Source organism: Sus scrofa, chromosome 1, assembly GCF_000003025.6.
Source record: "Sus scrofa isolate TJ Tabasco breed Duroc chromosome 1, Sscrofa11.1, whole genome shotgun sequence".
In the NCBI taxonomy this organism is placed as follows: Eukaryota; Metazoa; Chordata; class Mammalia; order Artiodactyla; family Suidae; genus Sus; species Sus scrofa.
Genome location: NC_010443.5, coordinates 158,710,174 through 158,729,039, shown reverse-complemented (window position 1 = coordinate 158,729,039; position 18,866 = coordinate 158,710,174). Strand labels below are relative to the sequence as shown.

Sequence of the window (18,866 nt, the reverse complement as noted above, 5' to 3'; positions counted from 1 at the left end):
CACATACTTCAATGCTAGGAATTGAAATTATATATATTTTAAAACTCATTTCTACTAATTAGCTTATTTAGGGTCATACAGCTAGTATGATATTTTAAAGATATGCTATATATATATATTTTTTTTTTTTTTTTTTTTTTTTTTTAGGGCCTCACCTGAGGCATATGGAGGTTCCCAGGCTAGGAGTCCAGTTGTAGCTGTAGCCGCTGGCCTACACCACAGCCATGGCAACATGGGATCCGAGCTCTATCTGCTACCTACACCATAGCTTACGGCATCACCAGATCCTTAACCCACTGAGCAAGGCCAGGGATCGAACCTGCGTCCTCATTAACTGCTGAGCCATGACAGGAACACCATGTATGCCATACATTTAAATTCTTATTTTTAGTTGTATGTGTAAGGAATTTGTGCTACTCTCTAGTGTATATTTCACAGGGAATATGTTAGAGAGGTACCAAAGGGTTATTTATTTTTATGTTTTTACCGAAGACCCAAGGGATGAGTTTTTTGTTTTTGTTTTTTTTTCTTTTTAGGGTTGTACCCACGGCATATGGGAAGTTCCCAGGCTAGGGGTGGAATCAGAGCTGTAGCTGCTGGTCTATACCACAGCCACAGCAATGCTGGATCCAAGCCTTGTCTGTGACCCACACCACACAGTTCATGGCAATGCTGGATCCTTAACCCACTGAGTGAGGCCAGGACTTGAACCTGCATTATCATGTATCCTAGTCAGGTTTGTTACCACTGAGCCACAATGGGAACTCCCACAGGGATGAATTTTTAAGTTATAGTGTTAGGACAGATATCTAGGGAGAAACTTTAAGTACAGTGAGTTTATAACAGATGGGAGTCTTTAAACTTTTTCTCTTAATCACACATGCCCCTAATTTTTCTTTCTATTGCAAATTCTCACCTTAAACAAATGAGCCATTTTCACAGAACATTTAAAATGGTATTTGCAGCAGCATTCTAATTCTGGAAAGATGGCATGCTGATGTACACACACAGGCCAGCAGTTTCAGAGGGAAAACATTGTTCTTGGAACTTCCAATGTTTGTTTTTCCTTTATTGGCATTGGAACTCTTCAAGTTAGTTTTCAAAAATAGAGGAGAGGCAAAATCAGAGTAATTTTTAGTAGTTTCAGTGGCTTCTTTCTTGATTCTGTATGCCACCAATAATTACATTATTTACCTTTATTTTATTAATAGATAGCATTTCACTTATATTAACTGTATCTCTGTTTAGATGACCCAGATGGTATAAATCCTAAGACTGTTATTATTTGCAATGGAGAACTGTTTTTATAAAATGTAAGTTTCTTGAGAGTTCCTCGCGTGGCTCAGTGGTAATGAACTGGACTAGTATCCCTGAGGATGTGGGTTCAATCCCTGGCCTCACTCAGTGGGTTAAGGATCTGGCATAGCCATAAGCTGCAGTGCAGGTCACAGACGCGGTTTGGATCCAACCTTGGATCCAGCATTGCTTTAGCTGTGGTGTAGGCTGGCAGCTATAGCTCTGATTCAACCCCTAGCCTGGGAACTTCCGTATGCCACAGGTGCAGCCCTGAAAGAGCAAAATAAATAAATACATAAAATAAAATACGGGTTTCTTTGTAAAGCCAATGAAAAGGACAGATTTTTGCTGGCTTAAATTCAAGGAATATAATTTTCCTTCCCATGTCTTAATTTTATTGTTTTAAATACTGTATCAGAGCAGTATAAACTTATTTGTACTAAATTGTGTTGCTGTTTGGCCATTTTTATTTATTTATTTTTTTGCTTTTTAGGGCTACGCCTGCAGCATATGGAGGTTCTCAGGCTAGGGGGTCTAATTGGAGCTGCAGCTGCCAGCCTGTGCCACAGCCATAGCAATGCAGGATCCAAACTGCATCTGCAACCTACACCATAGCTCACGGCAACGCCAGATCCTTAACCTACTGAGCGAGGCTAGGGATCAAACCCTCAACCTCATGGTTCCTAGTCGGATTCATTTCCGATGACCCACGATGGGAACTCCCAGACATTTTAAATATACTTTTTTTACATTTAAAAGAGCTAAATCTATCACTTATTAAAGTTTCATGAGTAGTAATATTCCGTGGACAGACCTAGTGTGAGGGATAATAATTCACTGAGGTCTTTTATAATGCTATCCAGTACAGTGTTTACACAGAGCTATGTCAAAAACAACTCAGAAGCCAAGTCTGATAGCAGTAGTGTGTGTGTGTATGTGTGTGTGTACTTCTGGTAGCTTTGTCCATGGCACTTTGAAAGTTATCTGATTAGATGTGAATGTTCTTTTAGTTGAAAAGACCAAGAAAGATGAGAGGGGTGAAAAATTTTCAAACTGGAGAGGAGTGAAGTCCAGTTGGGTGTGCAAGTATGCAGGTGTAATAATGAAAGTTAGGAAGAAATGAGCATTGAGAAACTCATAATTGTGCTTGGCATTTATCAAGTACTCTTGTCTTAGCTCAATTTTCTACATTTTTAGTCTCCATGAAATGGAAAACAAATGACCTTGTTTCCTACTCTTTTCTTTTGGGGATCTTGGCATTCCAGAGCTACAGAGTTATTCATTTTAATTACTTATCCTTACAAAATGTTCACATTTCCAGGTTTTTATAGAAAGATTTTAATTTTCGTTTTTATCAGCGTTCCTGAAAACTCACTTTTAATAGAAATTGTGATGATTCATTAACATAGTGGGATCAGGAGTGGCAAGCTAAAATATTTTTTCAGCTCATTTGCCAGACATAGATGGTAGTACAGACATAGACTGTAGTACAGTTTCAGCCTCTTTGAAGATCTCTGTCATATAAAAAATATTATACAAGCAAACAAGAGCCACTCTGGAAGGAGGGGTATAACTGATGCGTTCAAGAAAAAACACTTAGCGCAGGCACTGCCCAGGGAGCGACAACCTTGGAAAGGAATTTTCACTACGGCTGAGTGAGGCTTGCCAAACGTCTAAGAATGTCATAGACTGTATGGAATGCCCTTCTTCCAGTTAACGCTTCTTCCCTACCTACAAGTTCCTTTCTTATACAGCTTTGTTTTTCTTTAAGATGGAATTTGGTCCTCTTGGGAAGCTTTCCATCTCACACGATTCCCATTTTCCTTCCCTGAGCGTTTAATCAAAGGAAAGCCTTTGCTTGATGCTTGGGGCACTGATACTGTGTAGCCTTTGGTACTCTCCTTGACGTCCACTCCCAGCCTCATTTCTGGCAATAACAGCCTTTTTTTTTCTTCTCTCATACAGCGCATTTAGAAGAGGGAGCTCGGAAAGAACAAAAGATTTATTTATCGACCAGACTGTGTTAAATTCAGTTTGCCCTCTTGGCTTCTCGGGATCCTTCAAGATATTCTTTAACTTTTTTTCTCCATTTAAATAAAACGGGGGGCGGTGGGGGGGAGGTATCTTCGGAAGCCTTGGACTGAATCCAGTGAGGCTATTGTATCCCGGCCAATTTTGTTCTTCTGTTTAAGTTGAGCTCTTTGCTGTACTAAGTTTTAACTGTAAGTTTGATGTTAAAAATAATATTTGTAGAGATTTGCTATTCTGAGTGGTGACCAACTTTTCAGTCTGCCTAGCTGTGGAATAGTGGTAAGCATGAGTGAGAGGGCCAGCAGATGATTGTGCTGTGGTTGCTGATGGGGAAATCTCATCGTAACTTGGGGCTTGGGGACATGATTAACACCATTACTGATGACCTCTGAAATAATGTTTTGGTTGCTAGTGTGAGAATGCTGATGGAAACCAATAATGTTCCTCTTTCTCCCTCTCTCTTCTACCTCATGTCGGACAGAAACAGCTAACTCTAGATCGCCTTCTGACAACACACACATGTAACTCTTGAAAACTAAAGACCCACGAGGGTTTCAGTTTCTCCTAAGAGTTCCTGTAGTTTTGATATCACCCACCATGCTCTCCGCAGTGGTAGAGCTTTGGCTGGGAGGAGTCAAATTCCAGCTGTCATTTCCCCTGGGTGGGTTAGGATGCTGATGCTAGAGCTGGCAGGACTTTTGAAAGAGGCCTCTCGAAAGTAGGGCACACCCGTCCCTCCCTGGTGCTGTCTTTGGGACTCATAATTACCAAGACACCTTAGGGAAAGTCTGACTTTTCAAATAGTTGCTCTTTCCTCCAGTTTTAAAATTTCTGCTGGAAGGTTCAGGTTCATCCCACACAGAGAGGGGTATGTGAGTGTATGTGTGTGTCTAGAGGAAGCACAAGGAGGGAAAGCGAGATGTTACCTGATTTATGATACACAAATCCATGTGTTCTAGGATAGATTATTTCACTCCCCTATGAAACTTTTCATAGGTGAATAGCAGTCTTTACCTGGAATTTGGGGCACTCTGTGAATAATGTTGAAGCTTTCTTTAGAACCAAAGGGGTTTTTTTCTGCTTGACAATATAGTTTGCTTAATGTTTTCCAAGAACACCCTGGAGTTTTTGCCCTCCAAGTAAGTGTTTCTCAAAATGTGATTTCTGAAATGCCTGTGTCAGAATCATCTGGGGTGTTTGCTAGTAACAGAGATACCTGGTTTTCATCCCAGACCTGCTGAAACAGAACCTCTGGTGATGGGGCCCGGGAATCTACATTTTATAATGCTTACTAAAGTTTGGGAAACAGCCACACCAGCCTGTTCTCTTTTTTTGAACGTTCTTTTTTCCCATTTGCATATTGAACTCTGTTCATGTCCTTTAGATAAAAGTGAGTTTTCTCTTCTGTTAGCACTCATGATATATTTTTTCAGTATATTTTTATCTTCTGCTTTATATCATAGCAGCTTTTTCCCGGAGGGTGAAAAGGAGGCCTAATTCACATTTGTTGTGTTTCATACACTTTTGTGCCTAGTAAGAACTCAGAAAATGTTTAGTGAGTGTTCAGTCATAGGATCCAAGTTTTATTATACCTAGTAAATTTTGGGTATTAGATTTTTTTCCTATTTAACTGCCAGATATGCCTGGTCTATTTGTGATGTGAGCTTAAGCTTTTCCTGTCTCAGCACCTTTTCATGATAAAATTATTCTCTATGACTTTAGCCTGTGCTCACCTTCTTCTTTAGTATCAAGTATCCTTGATAGAGATGTTATTTGGTTTTCGTTTTTATATATCCTTGCGTTACTCAACTGGGATTTTATCCATGCATACTGTGTGTCTTCTCTGCTTTGAAAAGTAGACATAGTGATCTATTTTCTGCCTGTTACAGAAATGTTCTTTTTACATTTTGTTATTTGTTCCACTAGTGTGGTGATTAATATTAAACATCTCTTAAATAATATCACAGTTAAATTGGCTAACTGGGGGCAGATCTGTTGGCGAGAAAATGAAAAAATGTAGTCATGGATAAATTGAGAAGCTATTTCATAAGAGAGATGTTTAACTAATATAACATACTTCTTGTTTGTCTTTTTGGTTATTATGTTGCCAGTTTATAAAGGAATCAGAAAATGACAGATTTCTGCCACTTGTGATTCATTGTTTTCATGAAATTAGTTAGTGCAGAGTTAGTGTTGGTCTAGTGACTGCTATTTCCACATGATTGCCATCTTATGATTTGAAGTGGTTTTCTATGTAATGTAAGTACTTGATTCATGGGAGCCCGCCCCTGCACTTCCCCCATCCCTTCCTGTTGGCTGTTGGACCCATAGCCTTAACTTAGTTTAAGGTCTGGCACAAATTAACCAATAAATGCCTCCTATTTGAATCATTTTAAAAGGGAGGATTACAATTGAAGTTTCTCTCTTTAGGGAATGCTTTAATTTACCCTTACAGCAACATGTCTATTGTAATTATTGCCAACACTGAGTGTTCTCTATTTCTTTCTTTTTTTTTCTTTTTTTGTCTTTTGTCAGCATATGGAGGTTCCCAGGCTAGGGGTCGAATCCGAGCTGTAGCTGCCGGCCTACACCAGGGCCACAGCAACGCGGGATCCAAGCCGCGTCTGCGACCTACACCACAGCTCATGGCAACGCTGGATCCACAACCCACTGAGCAAGGGCAGGGATCAAACCCGCAATCTCATGGTTCCTAGTCAGATTTGTTAACTACTGCGCCACGACGGGAACTCCCTCTATTTCTTGATTATTTTTCAGAAATTATGTCGGTGAGTTGTAGCTTTGATATACCTATTCTGCTTTTTAACATTTGCAGCACATCTTAAGAAAATTTGGCTCAAATCCTTCTGTGGCCGTAAATTTTAAATTTTGTCCAAGTAAAATATGCATGTGTTTATTTTTTTTTCCTAGTCATGTGAGAAGGTGATATGCTTGTTTTGCTTATACTCAGAGTCATTTATGGTGATTAGGACTAAGATGGGGTGGTTTCTATTTATCTTGGCTCAAGTATTGAGAAGCTGGTTGTGTGCTATGTTAGCATTTGGGTGCGCTGAACCTCCCAGAAGACTCTGGCAGGTGCTGACTGGGAACAAGGCCAGTGGGCTGCTCAGGCCTTGCAACAGAATGGTATGCGTATGTTCACATGGATTCATTTCAGAAGTTGTAAAGGGACAACAGGAAAAAAGTACTGCACCAAGAAACAAGAGTTCAATTCCAGGGCACTAGCGTTTGGGGGTGTGGAGGGCAGTGCGAGAGCTGAAAGGAGTTGAGTCATGCTTTCTGAAGGGTAAGTGTTCCCAGCAATTATGAAGCAGGCCCAAAGATTCAAATATTTTTCATGCCACCACAACCACAGACAAGTCCAAGAGTACATGAGGCAAAAGGTATTCTTTCTTTTCTTCTCTATCCAGGAGAAAGCTTCTTAAATCTTTTGCAATTTGTTTTGCTTTCTTAAGTAACTATTACAGCATGTACATATTGCTCTATGTCATCCCTGGACTGGGGCAAAAATATTAAAACAAGATGTAGAGCTAAGTTTGCAAGCCGGTAGAGTTCCATTCTAAAAGGATTATAGTTTGAGGAGTGTATGGAAGACAATCCTGGAAAGTTGCTGATTGATGTCTCTTTCATTCATTGACTTAACTTTGAGAGAAAGTGCATTTAGTACACATTTTAAAAAATATTTTAATACCCTTCCCAAGATTTGTCCTTCTAAAGAGAAAAGAGAAAATTACTCTATCAAACTAGTAATTCTTTTTTTTTTTTTTTTTTTGTCTTTTTAGGGCCACACCCACAGCATATGGAAGTTCCCAGGTTGGGAGTTGAATCAGAGCTGCAGCTGCCAGCCACAGCCACAGTAACACCAGATCCAAGCCTAAACTGCAACCTACACCACAGCTCAAGGCAATGCCAGATCCCTAACCCATTGAGCAGGGGCAAGGGATTGAACTAGTATGGTAGTAGTCAGGTTCGTTATGCTGAGCCACAACAGGGACTCCAAACTAATAATTCTGTTAAAGCCTTTTGCTCCAAACCAGAAGGTAAGCTCTTAGGAAGAATGAAAATACAAGCACTTGATTTTATGAATTCTCTTGGAAAAAAAGAAGAGGGAAATAAAAACCAAATGCAATTTGTTTTTATCCGAACCTTTCTCTTTGTCTTTTTTGTTGGAATGGAACTAAACTTTCTCTTTTTGTTCTTTTCCCTTAGTGTATGAAATTTATTTAAATTGAACGGAAATTGAAAAGAAATAGTTTATTTAATAAATGGCATTAGCATAATTAGCTACCAAAAATACATAGTTCTCTATTAACATAAAATGTCAGATGAAATAAAGATCTAAATGTAAAAAATAAAATATGTGCACATTAGAAGTGAAACTGACAGCACTAATGCCCTGAACCTAGCCAGAACACAAATTGAGACTTGAACCCACGTGCTGGGACTAGAACCTAGCCAAAAGCCAGATTGGGACTTGAACCCACGGTTTTAAATTAGAATTATTCACTCTGCATCTGGGCTCACTGAGGTTCAGATTCTTTATGCCTCCGTGCAGAAGGAATTTAGTGAGAGACAAAGTGATAGGCAAGGGACGCTTGTGAGAGATGCGAACAGACAGGCAAAGAAGCTCTGCCCAATGCTCTGGTGGACCACAGTTGGACCACAGTTTTATCATGGGGGGAGGGAGGGTGTTTGAGAGGCCCGCCTCTTCCTTTGTAGGAGTAGTAGTACCACCTCCCTAGTATCTGGTAAGGGCCCCCTTCAAACTCTTGATCTGAATGCAGGCCTCATCCCATCCCCACCCAATGTCCTGAGGTAATTCTCCACCTCCACTTGTTAAGCAAGCTTGCCTTGTTCTGATGGCTTTCTTCAACGTAACAGTGGTTTCCCAACATGTCCCAGGTTTCCCTCTTTGTCTGTGATCCCCTGCTGGGACTTGTATAACCATCTGTGCCTACTCTATCCTTATCAGAAGTATAGGAGAACATTTGTGCCACTTTGGGGTAGAGTAAGAGGACCTTCTTAAGCAAGGTGAAAAACATAGACTCCATGAAGGAAAAAAATTGCCAAATTTGAACAAATAAAAAATAAAATTAGTGTGTGGCTAAAATCAGCAGTTACAGAGTAGGAAAAACGAAACTGTAGGCTGGAGTGTTGTGTGACACACATGCAATATATGATACCAGGTGACACATAGTATTTAGGGAGCTCCTACAAAGTTACAAGTAAAAGACCAACAGCCTAGTAGAAAAAGGGGCAAAGAATATGAATGTGTATTTCAAAGAAGATGAACTTGGGAGTTCCCCAGTGGTCTAGTGGTTAGGCCTTCACTGCTGTGGCCTCGATTCAGTCCCTGGTCTGGAAACTGAGATCCCACATGAAGCCACTGTACACTGTGGCCAAAATTGAATGAGTGAATGAATGAATGAAGAAATGAATTAATTAATGAGTAAATATTTTTTTTAAAAAAAGATGAACTTCATTGAGAAATATCATCTGAAATGTCGTGATACAACTTTTCATCCATTATATTAACAATGGAAAGGATGCTAACATTAAATACTAGTGAAGGTAGCATGGAAAGAAACTCTCCTGCATGACTGATTGGGCATATGAAATCTCCATAACTTTTTGGTAATTTGGCCATGTTGTGTATTAAAATTTACATATGAGGGTAGAAGATCAGGAGATACATACTGTTGGGTATAAGATAGGCTCAAGGATGTATTGTACAACATGAGGATGATAGCCAATATTTTGTAATAACTATAAATGGAAAGTAACCTTTAAAATTTTTTAATTAAAAAAAATTTAAATTGTACTTACTCTTAGACTCATCAGTTATACCTTTAGAAATACAGGTTCATAGTCCCTTATCCAAAACTCTTGAAGCCATTTGTGTTTCAGATTTCAGAAATTTTCAGGTTATTAAATGTAATACAGTGCATATGCTGTGTATTATTTAACATCTCCCTTAAGGTTTGGGACAGCTCTCCATAAGCAAACACATTCTTATTTATAAAGAGAACAGATGAATAATCACATCAATTTAGATTATTTTGCCACCAAATGAATCAAAGAAAAATCTGAATTTTTAGAGTTTGTCAGGTTTCAGAATTATGAATGGCAGTGGGCACCCATAAATACAGTAAAGTAAAATCATTGATGTGCAGATAGGCTGAATCATTTCTTTTTGGTCTTTTTTTTTTTTGTCTTCTTAGGGCCGCACCTGCAGCATATGAAGGTTCCCAGGCTAGGGGTCCAGTCGGAGTTATCGCTGTCGTCCTACACTGCAGCCACGGCAACTCGGTATTCAAGCTGTGTCTGCAACCTAAACCACAGCTTATGGCATCGCCAGATCCTTAACCCACTGAGCAAGGATCGGGATCGAACTTGCAAACCCATTGTTCCTAGTCGGATTCGTTTCCGCTGTACCACGATGGGAACTCCTGAATCATTTCTAATAGCAAAAAAACTGGAAGTACTCAATGTCAGTCACTAGCGAGACGGAATAAATGGTGGCACATTTGTACTCTGTGTATTAGGCAGCTGTCAAAAGAGTGAGTTAGATTTTAATGTACTGACTCAGATGATTTCTTTGTATTAATGAGAAAAGAAGTTGTAGAAGAGAAGTGAGTGGTGTAACCCCACTCAAAAACTAGGGAAGGAGGAGTTCCTATTGTGGCTTAGCAGTAATGAAACCGACTGGTATCCATGAGGATGCCTGTTCGATCCCTGGCCTCACTCAGTGCGTCAGGGATCTGACATTGCCGTGAGCTGTGGTGTAGGTCACAGATGCAGCTCGGATCTGGCGTTGCTGTGGCTGTGGCCTACATCAGCAACTGTAGCTCCAATTCAGCCCCTAGCCTGGGAACTTCCAAATGTAGCAGGTGCAGCCCTAAAAAGACCAAATAAATAAATAAATAAATAAAGGAAGGAGGTTATCTCTTCTTTATGCACATATGTGTTTTATAAGGAAAAGCTTTGGAAGAATATACGCTAAACTCTGGACACTGGTTATCTCAGGAGGATGGGATTTGGAAGGAAGTAGAAGAAACTGTTAATCTCTTTACGTGCTTTTAGAGTTTGACTTGTCAAAATGAATACATATTAGTTTGATAACCAAATAAAAGTAGGTTTTCTCTAAAAGCTGATATAGTGTTAAGTGCAGCCTCTTCAGACCATGAGGGATCCTGCTTTTCATAATTAATAATTAGCAGAAAGCAGGGGGCTAAGCCTGGAGCTAGGCTTACAGCTCTAGCCTTCAAGCAAGTCCTTCATTCATTTCCAAAGTGTGATTAATGCCCCCCGCCCAGGGAAAAAAAGCAAGTTAAACTCAGACTGTTTCTATGAAACAGAAATCTGGTCACCATGGAAATCTTTTTTTTTTTTTTAATTGATCCACTTTGGGGAATAATAATAACTCCAAAAAGTAATGCTGATTTTTCTTTGACTTATTAAGACAAATATGGTTTCCTCTTCATGAGTGTAGGATGTGACACTCAATTTAAGCACATTTGGAATATGTTTAAAAATAGAACTAATTCCATGATACTGTCATTTTATTTTACAGTCAGGTTTTCCTAGTGCTTTGCCTTTAGTTCCTGGATTACTAAAGATTTAGATGGATTTAAAGCTAATGTCTCCAGATAGTCATTATGCTATTTATTTGGTTTTGCTAACCTAAATGTATAAAGCTATATATAGCATTTGCCTTTAACTCAGATGCAAAAAGAACCTCATACATAAATTTTAGAGTGTAGATAAATTGAGTGGATAATAAATGCTGGGAAAGGAGGAAAGATTAACACGATGACCATGACAAAGCAAGCCCAGAACTGTGATGTGTGTGAGAATTGATGGCGTATGTGTGTTTATTTTTCTCAACTATGATATCTTAGAACATTTACTTTTTCTTCCTTGTCCTTAGAAAACATGGCTTTTTTTTTTTTTTTTTTTTTTGTCTTTTTGCTATTTCTTGGGCCGCTCCCACGGCATATGGAGATGCCCAGGCTAGGGGTCGAATCGGAGCTGTAGCCACCGGCCTACACCAGAGCCTCAGCAATGCAGGATCCGAGCCGTGTCTGCAACCTACACCACAGCTCACGGCAACACCGGATCGTTAACCCACTGAGCAAGGGCAGGGACCGAACCCGCAACCTCATGGTTCCTAGTCGGATTCGTTAACCACTGCGCCATGACGGGAACTCCGTGGCTTATTTTTTAAGGAGCACTTGCTCCCAAGTCATTTCTTTTTTTTCTTTTTTTTCTTTTTTTTTTTTTGGTCTTTTTGCCATTTCTTGGGCCGCTCCTGCGGCATATGGAGGTTCCCAGGCTAGGGGTCTAATAGGAGCTGTAGCCACCAGCCTACACCAGAGCCACAGCAATGCAGGATCTGCAACCTACACCACAGCTCACAGCAACGCTGGATCCTTAACCCACTGAGCAAGGGCAGGGATCGAACCCGCAACCTCATGGTTCCTAGTCAGATTAGTTAACCACTGGGCCACGACAGGAACTCCCCCAAGTCATTTCTTTAGAGGCCAGAATGAAATAAGCTGATGGATCTGTTTTAAAAACTATATATGTCCACATAATAGAGATAGGAAAGTTGGATGAATGAATGTGGTTCTTGAGCAAAGAGTAAGAGCTCTTCCTTTTTGTTGAGTTAAATGATTTACTTCAGAGAGTAGCTTGGAAGATTATGCCTGGAAATGTAGTGATTGAGGGAAAAAAATCCATTTGAAGTTAAGTGTAGGCCATGGTATGTTAGCATGGTATACTGCTGTTTAGATTAAAAGGGAAGCTAGGCAAGTGCAAGGACAAAACTAATGTTTGCTGTTCCCTCAGGAGCAGCTTTAAGGTGTATGCTATTCCTGCTCTGCTGTTAATTAGTTATGGCTGTGAAGTTGGAGAAAGAAAGGAAAAGGTATGAATACTAATAGATCAAACCCGTGGGGAATTGAGCACATTTTGTGTCTATGTGGAGTATCTTTAACTCCTATACTTTTGTTTCATACTGTTAAGTACAGTAGAATGGAAGAAATGTCAGTATTTTCTTAGAGCAGTGATATTATCAACTCCATTTCACCACTGTCCCCACTTCTGACCTTCTCTCATCTCAAGGCTCCCACCCTTTGCAAATAATCATGAACTTTGTTAAATGGCCCTCAGGATACCTGGTTTTGCAAGGGACTTCAGTGTTTCTTTGCGATCTAACACAATTAAAGGTTTTTGTCTCTGTAGATTACCAGATGTTATTTAGTGGATACATACTCTTTTGTGACACCGATATAAAAAAAAAGAAGTGTGCTCTGAAACTTTGGATTAAGTCAGACATGAGTTCTAAACACTCACAGTGGCCACTGCCATTGGCTAAATATAATACTGTGCTGTGTGACTTCATTTTAAGAAATAATTAGGATTTCTCTTTGTTAGACTAGATAAATGTTGAGTTCTTTTCCTCCTCCCAACTCTGTTATAGAACAAATGAACATGAGTTTTATGTCTTTTCTTTGCTCTGGAAAGTGAAGTCAGTCTTTTTAGGTTGTTGAGTAGTTTGGGAGAGCCCGGCTATGCCTGAATTTGTTTGAAGATAAATGTACATAGTGTTTAATATATTCATTGTCCTCCAGGCCCATTAATGCCACCCTCTATAGGGAGAAGTGAAAGTAAAAAAGGAATGCTTTCCACACACTACCCTGAGGCTGTTCTTTGACCTTTGATTTAGAATTATTAGTAATTGATATTTATTTACATTTAACTCTCTAATAAAATGTAGTAAAAGAAAAGTAGTACTGATATTGAAAGGCAGTAGATTCAAGTTGGATGTGATAGTAAACAATTTCTCTGAGCCTGGTTTGTCTATGAACTTGGGAAAAGAAAGGCCCCTTCTATTCTCACTTTTATTAACCCTGAGAAACAAGGAAGATATATCCACTTTAAGCAACTTTCTTTAGCCTTGGCACTGAGTATGTGTGCATACCTATAATAGGTGTTTTTTTAAAAAACAAACCACCCTGGAATTCCCTTGTGGTGCAGCAAGTTAAGGATCTGGCACTGTCACTGCAGCAGCTCTGATCACTGCTGTGGTGTGGGCTCAGTCCCTCGCCTGGGAATTTCCACATGTTGCAGGCATGGACAAAAAAGGAAGGAAAAAAAAAAAAAAAAAACACCAAAAAACCCAAACACACCGTTTCTTGTCCTTAGTTTCTAAAGCATCAAAAAGAATCATTTTCAAAAGAATAATTTCTTGTTACTGCTGAATTGACAGCTGTAATTATTGCAATCATCATTAAAATAATTTTTATTCACTTTAAATTTTGTGATGCTCTGATTCTCTTTGACTTACCTATATTGAATAGCTGTGAGGAAATATCTGTAGCCTGAGTGAATATAATGTAACTTCATCTTAAGGTTTAAGAACTGTAAAATTAATTTTAAAAATAAAATTTTTAAAAATATTTCACCTGGAGTTCCTGTCGGCGCAACGGAAATGAATCCGACTATGAACCATGAGGTTGCCGGTTCAATCCCTGGCCTTGCTCAGTGGGTTAAGGATCTGGCGTTGCCATGAGCTGTGGTTTAGGTTGCAGACACGGCTTGGATCTGATGTTGCTGTGGCTCTGGCGTAGGCCAGCAGCTGTAGCTCCAGTTAGACCCCTAGCCTGAGAACCTCCATATGCCTCGGGTGTGGCCCTCAAAAGACAAAAGACAAAAAAAAAATTTCACCAAATATGCATTTTCCCAAAGCCAGCCAAGCTTTATTTTAGAATCTGGGTCTGTGCACATTGGATAGCTTTTCTGCCTCACCTGTTAGCATGACAGAGCTAAAAGGTCCCTTATTTTGTAGGAGACATAGAGACTTCTGTCACCTGACTCTCCTTTGCATTCTTTTTGAATGAAGGTAAAAGTAGGAAAGGTCATCCACTTCCCACTTTGATCTCTTATCACTCAACTTAAATATTGCCTTCTGGTATCTGTTTCATCCATTTTAAGACCAGAGTGAAGTGGATTCTAGGTGGACCTTACTCTTATTTTTCTAGGAAGGGGTGTTTTAATTGGCAGACGCCTGTAATTTGACTCCTTTCCACATACATAAAGAAAAAGTGAACCTCTAAGAAGGCTAAGGGTTGGATTTTCCAAAGCAGATGAGTTTTAATGTGTTCTGATCAAGAACTGGACTTCTCAGAAACAATCCATGCTTTGTTTGCTAAACAAGTCTGCTGAACACTGTGTTCTTTTCTGGGAAGAATTTGGGGGATGGGCTGTGCAGGGCTAAGTACAAAGGAGGTGGAGAAGGAGTGAGAGAAACTTAAGATACTTATAAATCAGAATCATCCTTTAAATATGTGGTCTAGGGAAAAAGTATAAATGAAGGCCCTCTGCTACTTATCTAAATACTTAAGTTATATTTAAGCTAATGAACTGTTAAATAAAATACATCCTCTCCTCCTGTCTTGACAAATATATTTTTATAATGACCTCTAGATTCAAATTGAGAATCCTCAGACCCCTTGGATTCGCACTGGATATGGCAGCACAGAGAAAGCTGGCTCAGTGGCACGAATCTCTTCTTTTCCCATCTCCAGCTTTATCTGTGCCTCTTCCTGCAGGACTGTGAGCACACAGCCTGTGTGTCCCAGCTCTGCTCACTCCTGGGGCCTGTGAGTGCATAAGTTATGGGAGGGTGGGCGCAGGGAAGAGGCCCACACAAGCACTGAAATCAGATCTGATGTCACTTGGGCAGGGAATTCCAGGATCCTGCTTGCTTTTAGTATGGAGAGAGTGCTTCTGTAATGGAAATATAATGCAAGCCACATGAGTACTCTTAAATTTTCTGGTAGCCACATTAAAAGATGCAGGTGAAATTAATTTTAATGATGTATCTTATTTAATTGAATATATCAGTCGAAATTATGAGTTCTAAAAAAGTTTATACCCTTTTTTGTACTAAGTCTTTGACATCCAGTGTATATTTTATAGTCAATTGATTATAATTAATTACATGTCAATTTGGACTAGCCCCATTTCAGGTGCTCAGTAGCCACCTGAGTCTAGTGATGTTGTACCAGACAGTACAGCTCTAGGGGAAAGGAGTACAGCATTTGGCCTGTGCTTATTAAGAGGTTTTTTGTTTGTTTGTTTGTTTTTTGTTTTTTTTTCCTTCTTTTAGTTAAGCTTGTCAACTCCCTTTAATCATTCAGCTCGCTACTGCTTTCCTTTCTTCTTAGGTGTGGTGTGGTCCTAGTAAATTTGTTTGCATAGATGAATATATCTTTTTTCCCCCTGTTTTGACAGATACTTTAACAAAAGCCATATGCTTCCACTTTCTTTTTGTCTTGTGTTAGATAACGTCTAAGGGTTTTTCCCTTCCTAGAAGAACTTATTTTTTAAAGTTCAGTTTAATTGAATGCATATTTTAAAACAGTGGCCAGTTCTGCCAAATGAAGAAACAAATCTAGAAAGTAGGGTGCTGTTTTTGTTTGGACTAGAACAGCAGTTTTTATGTATTTCAGGATAGAGTTACTAGATTTAGAAGAAAAAAAAGCATCTGGTTAAATTTGAATTTCAGAAAAGCAAAGAATATGTTTGTATGTGTGCACGTATATATATATATATATATATATATATATGTCTATTAGCACAAATATGTCCCATGTCGCATTGGAGACATACTAAAAAATTATTTGTTGTTTGTCTGAAATACAGATTTAACTGGTTGTCCTGTATTTTATCTGGCAGCCCTATTTCAGGACTCCTTTAAACTCTCAAGAATCGAGGACTCTGGAGTTCCTGTCATGGCTCAGGGGAAACGAATCTGACTAGGAACCATGAGGTTGTGGGTTCCGTCCCTGGCCTCGATTAGTGGGTTAAGGATCCAGCATTGCTGTTGTAGGCCAGCAGCTGTAGCTCCAATTTGACCCCTCGCCTGGGAACCTCCTCCATATGCCATGGGTGTGGCCCTAAAAAGCACACACACAAGAACAATTGAGGACTCTGAGCAGTTTTTATTTCTGTGAATTAAACTATTGACATTTACTGTATTAGAAATTTAAACTAAGAAATATTTTAATATATAGTAATTCATTTAGAAAAACAACCCAATTCTTGTTAACATGTCAACACTTTTTTGTGAAAAAATATCTTCTAAAAAACAAAAAAGTAGGGAGAAGAATGTCATTGTTTTATATTTTAGCAATTCTTTTAACACCTAGCTTAATAGAATATAGTTGGATTCTCATGTCTGTTTCTGCTTCTAATCGGGTGTGCTATCACAAAGACATGTAGCATCTGGAAATCTCTACTGAACACTTGGAAAAAATAAGAGTAACAAAAGGCAAATGACAGATTGTTAAGAAAATAGATTTCACCTTGGGAATCTCCTGAAAGGATCTCAAGAACCTATTCCAGGGTCCCCCAACTATATTTGGAGAACCCCTAGGCTAGGACAAATAGCCTATGATTCAAGCTTGTGTTGGATAGATCATAGATGATCAGAATAAAGGATAAGCATTCTTTGTTTTAAGAAGGACTAATGGATCAAATGATAAAAATATAAAACAATTTTTCTTTTTCTCTTTTTAAGTTTTATTGAAGTATAGTTGATTTACAGTTTGTGATAATTTTTGTTGTACATCACGTGATTCAGTTATACGTATATACGTACCCATTTTTTTCAGATTCTTTTCCCATGTAAGTTATCACAGAATATTGGATATAGTTCCTTGTGTTATATCAAAACAAGTTTTAAAATGATAATTCAGGTTTAACAGTAGTTCTTAAATTTTTTTTATAATTATTTTTTATTTTATTTTATTTTATTTTGTCTTTTTTTTGTTATTTCTTGGGCCGCTCCCACGGCATATGGAGGTTCCCAGGCTAGGGGTCGAATCCGAGCTGTAGCCACTGGCCTACGCCAGAACCACAGCAACGCGGGATCCGAGCCGCGTCTGCGACCTGCACCACAGCTCATGGCAACGCCTGATCGTTAACCCACTGAGCAAGGGCTGGGACCAAACCCGCAACCTCATGGTTCCTAGTCGGATTCGTTAACCACTGCGCCACAACGGGAACTCCCCTTAAATTTTTTTTTTTAATTTAAAATTCTATTAGATCTATATTCTGTCATCCAGGAAAGCATCTGTCAACCTGTCAAATAGATACAGTGTTAGCTTTCTATTTAGGATAAAATGTATATGGCTATTTAGAACAAAGCTTTACAATTTTGTATTATAGAATTCAACAAAGATGTCACATGGCAGTTTTTTAAAATACTGATTAGATTGAATTGGGTTTATTTTTAAGATGTGTATGGCTATTCTGGGTATAGTGTATATTGCCTGGTATATAGGCTTGGCCAGTTTAAAAAAAATGGCATAATGCAATAACTAATCTGATTCTCATCTCAAATAGAAAATGTGTAGAGGTTGGCAGTGGGCCCACTGTAAGAATGCACAGAGGGAGTTCCCATCTTGGCGCAGTGGAAACAAATCTGACTAGGAACCATGAGGTTACAGGTTCGATCCTTGGCCTCGCTGAGTGGGTTAAGGATGCAGTGTTGCTGTGAGCTGTGGTATAGGTTGCAGACGCAGCTCAGATCTGATGTTGCTGTGGCTGTGGTGTATGCCAGCAGCTATAGCTCCTATTGGACCCATAGCCTGGGAACCTCGATATGCCGTGGGTGTGGCCCTAAAAAGCAGAAGAAGAAAAAAAGAATGCACAGAGAAGTGCCCTCGATGTTACAGATGACTTCTTGAATTGCTTTAATTGCTTGGACAACTGAGAAAATGAAAGAGCCATTAGCAAAAATAGAATAGGAGGAAGTGCTGGTCTGGGATAAAGATGGTAAGTTCAATTTTGGACTGGAAATGTTGTAGGGTAGGTCAAGAGAGGAGATGGTGTGTGATGATGGGCTCGAGAAAGTTGTCCATGCAGCAGTCACATGGTTTCCAAGGAAAACAATGTAAAGAGAGAAAAGAAACTGATAAAGAACAAGTCTGGGAGGAATATCTAACCATTGGGTAGGCAAGAGGAGATGAGGAAGGAAAAAGAGGGAAACAGGGAGAAAAGGTTTGGAGAGAACTAGGAAGAGGCGAGGTGAGGAAAATGTGGTTAGAGTGAGATGAGAAGAGCTTTTCCAGGAAGGGTGTGTGGTTAGCAGGATCATGTGTTGGACTGAGATTGACGAGTGGTCATTGGTTCTCCAGTTTGGAACACAAAACCGTTTACCTTAGAGAGAGTGGGGTTGTGATAAACTGTCAAGTATTTATTATTTCAGGTTTTGACTTGAGAGAAGTGAAGCAGAAAAGTTCTTAACTTGCCTGGGATAACAAAAATTCCAAAGAACTACATCTGTGTTCTTTTCTTTCCTCTCTGGTATCACTCACACGTGTGTTGATTAAGGTGAAGCTAAGAAATGCACTCTGGCAAACTCACCTCCTCAAATATTCCACTTTGTTTCAGAGTGATGTCTGTTTTTAAATATAATGTTTATATTTTAGGTATAACACTGGCCTTAG

The 18,866-nt window shown here is 39.2% G+C and overlaps 1 protein-coding gene across 1 annotated transcript in view; it reads left to right on the top strand.

Moving 5' to 3' along the window:
- Nucleotides 1–18,866, top strand: part of PHLPP1 (PH domain and leucine rich repeat protein phosphatase 1) — a 220,834-nt gene that overhangs the window by 134,604 nt on the left and 67,364 nt on the right. The window lies entirely within an intron of this gene.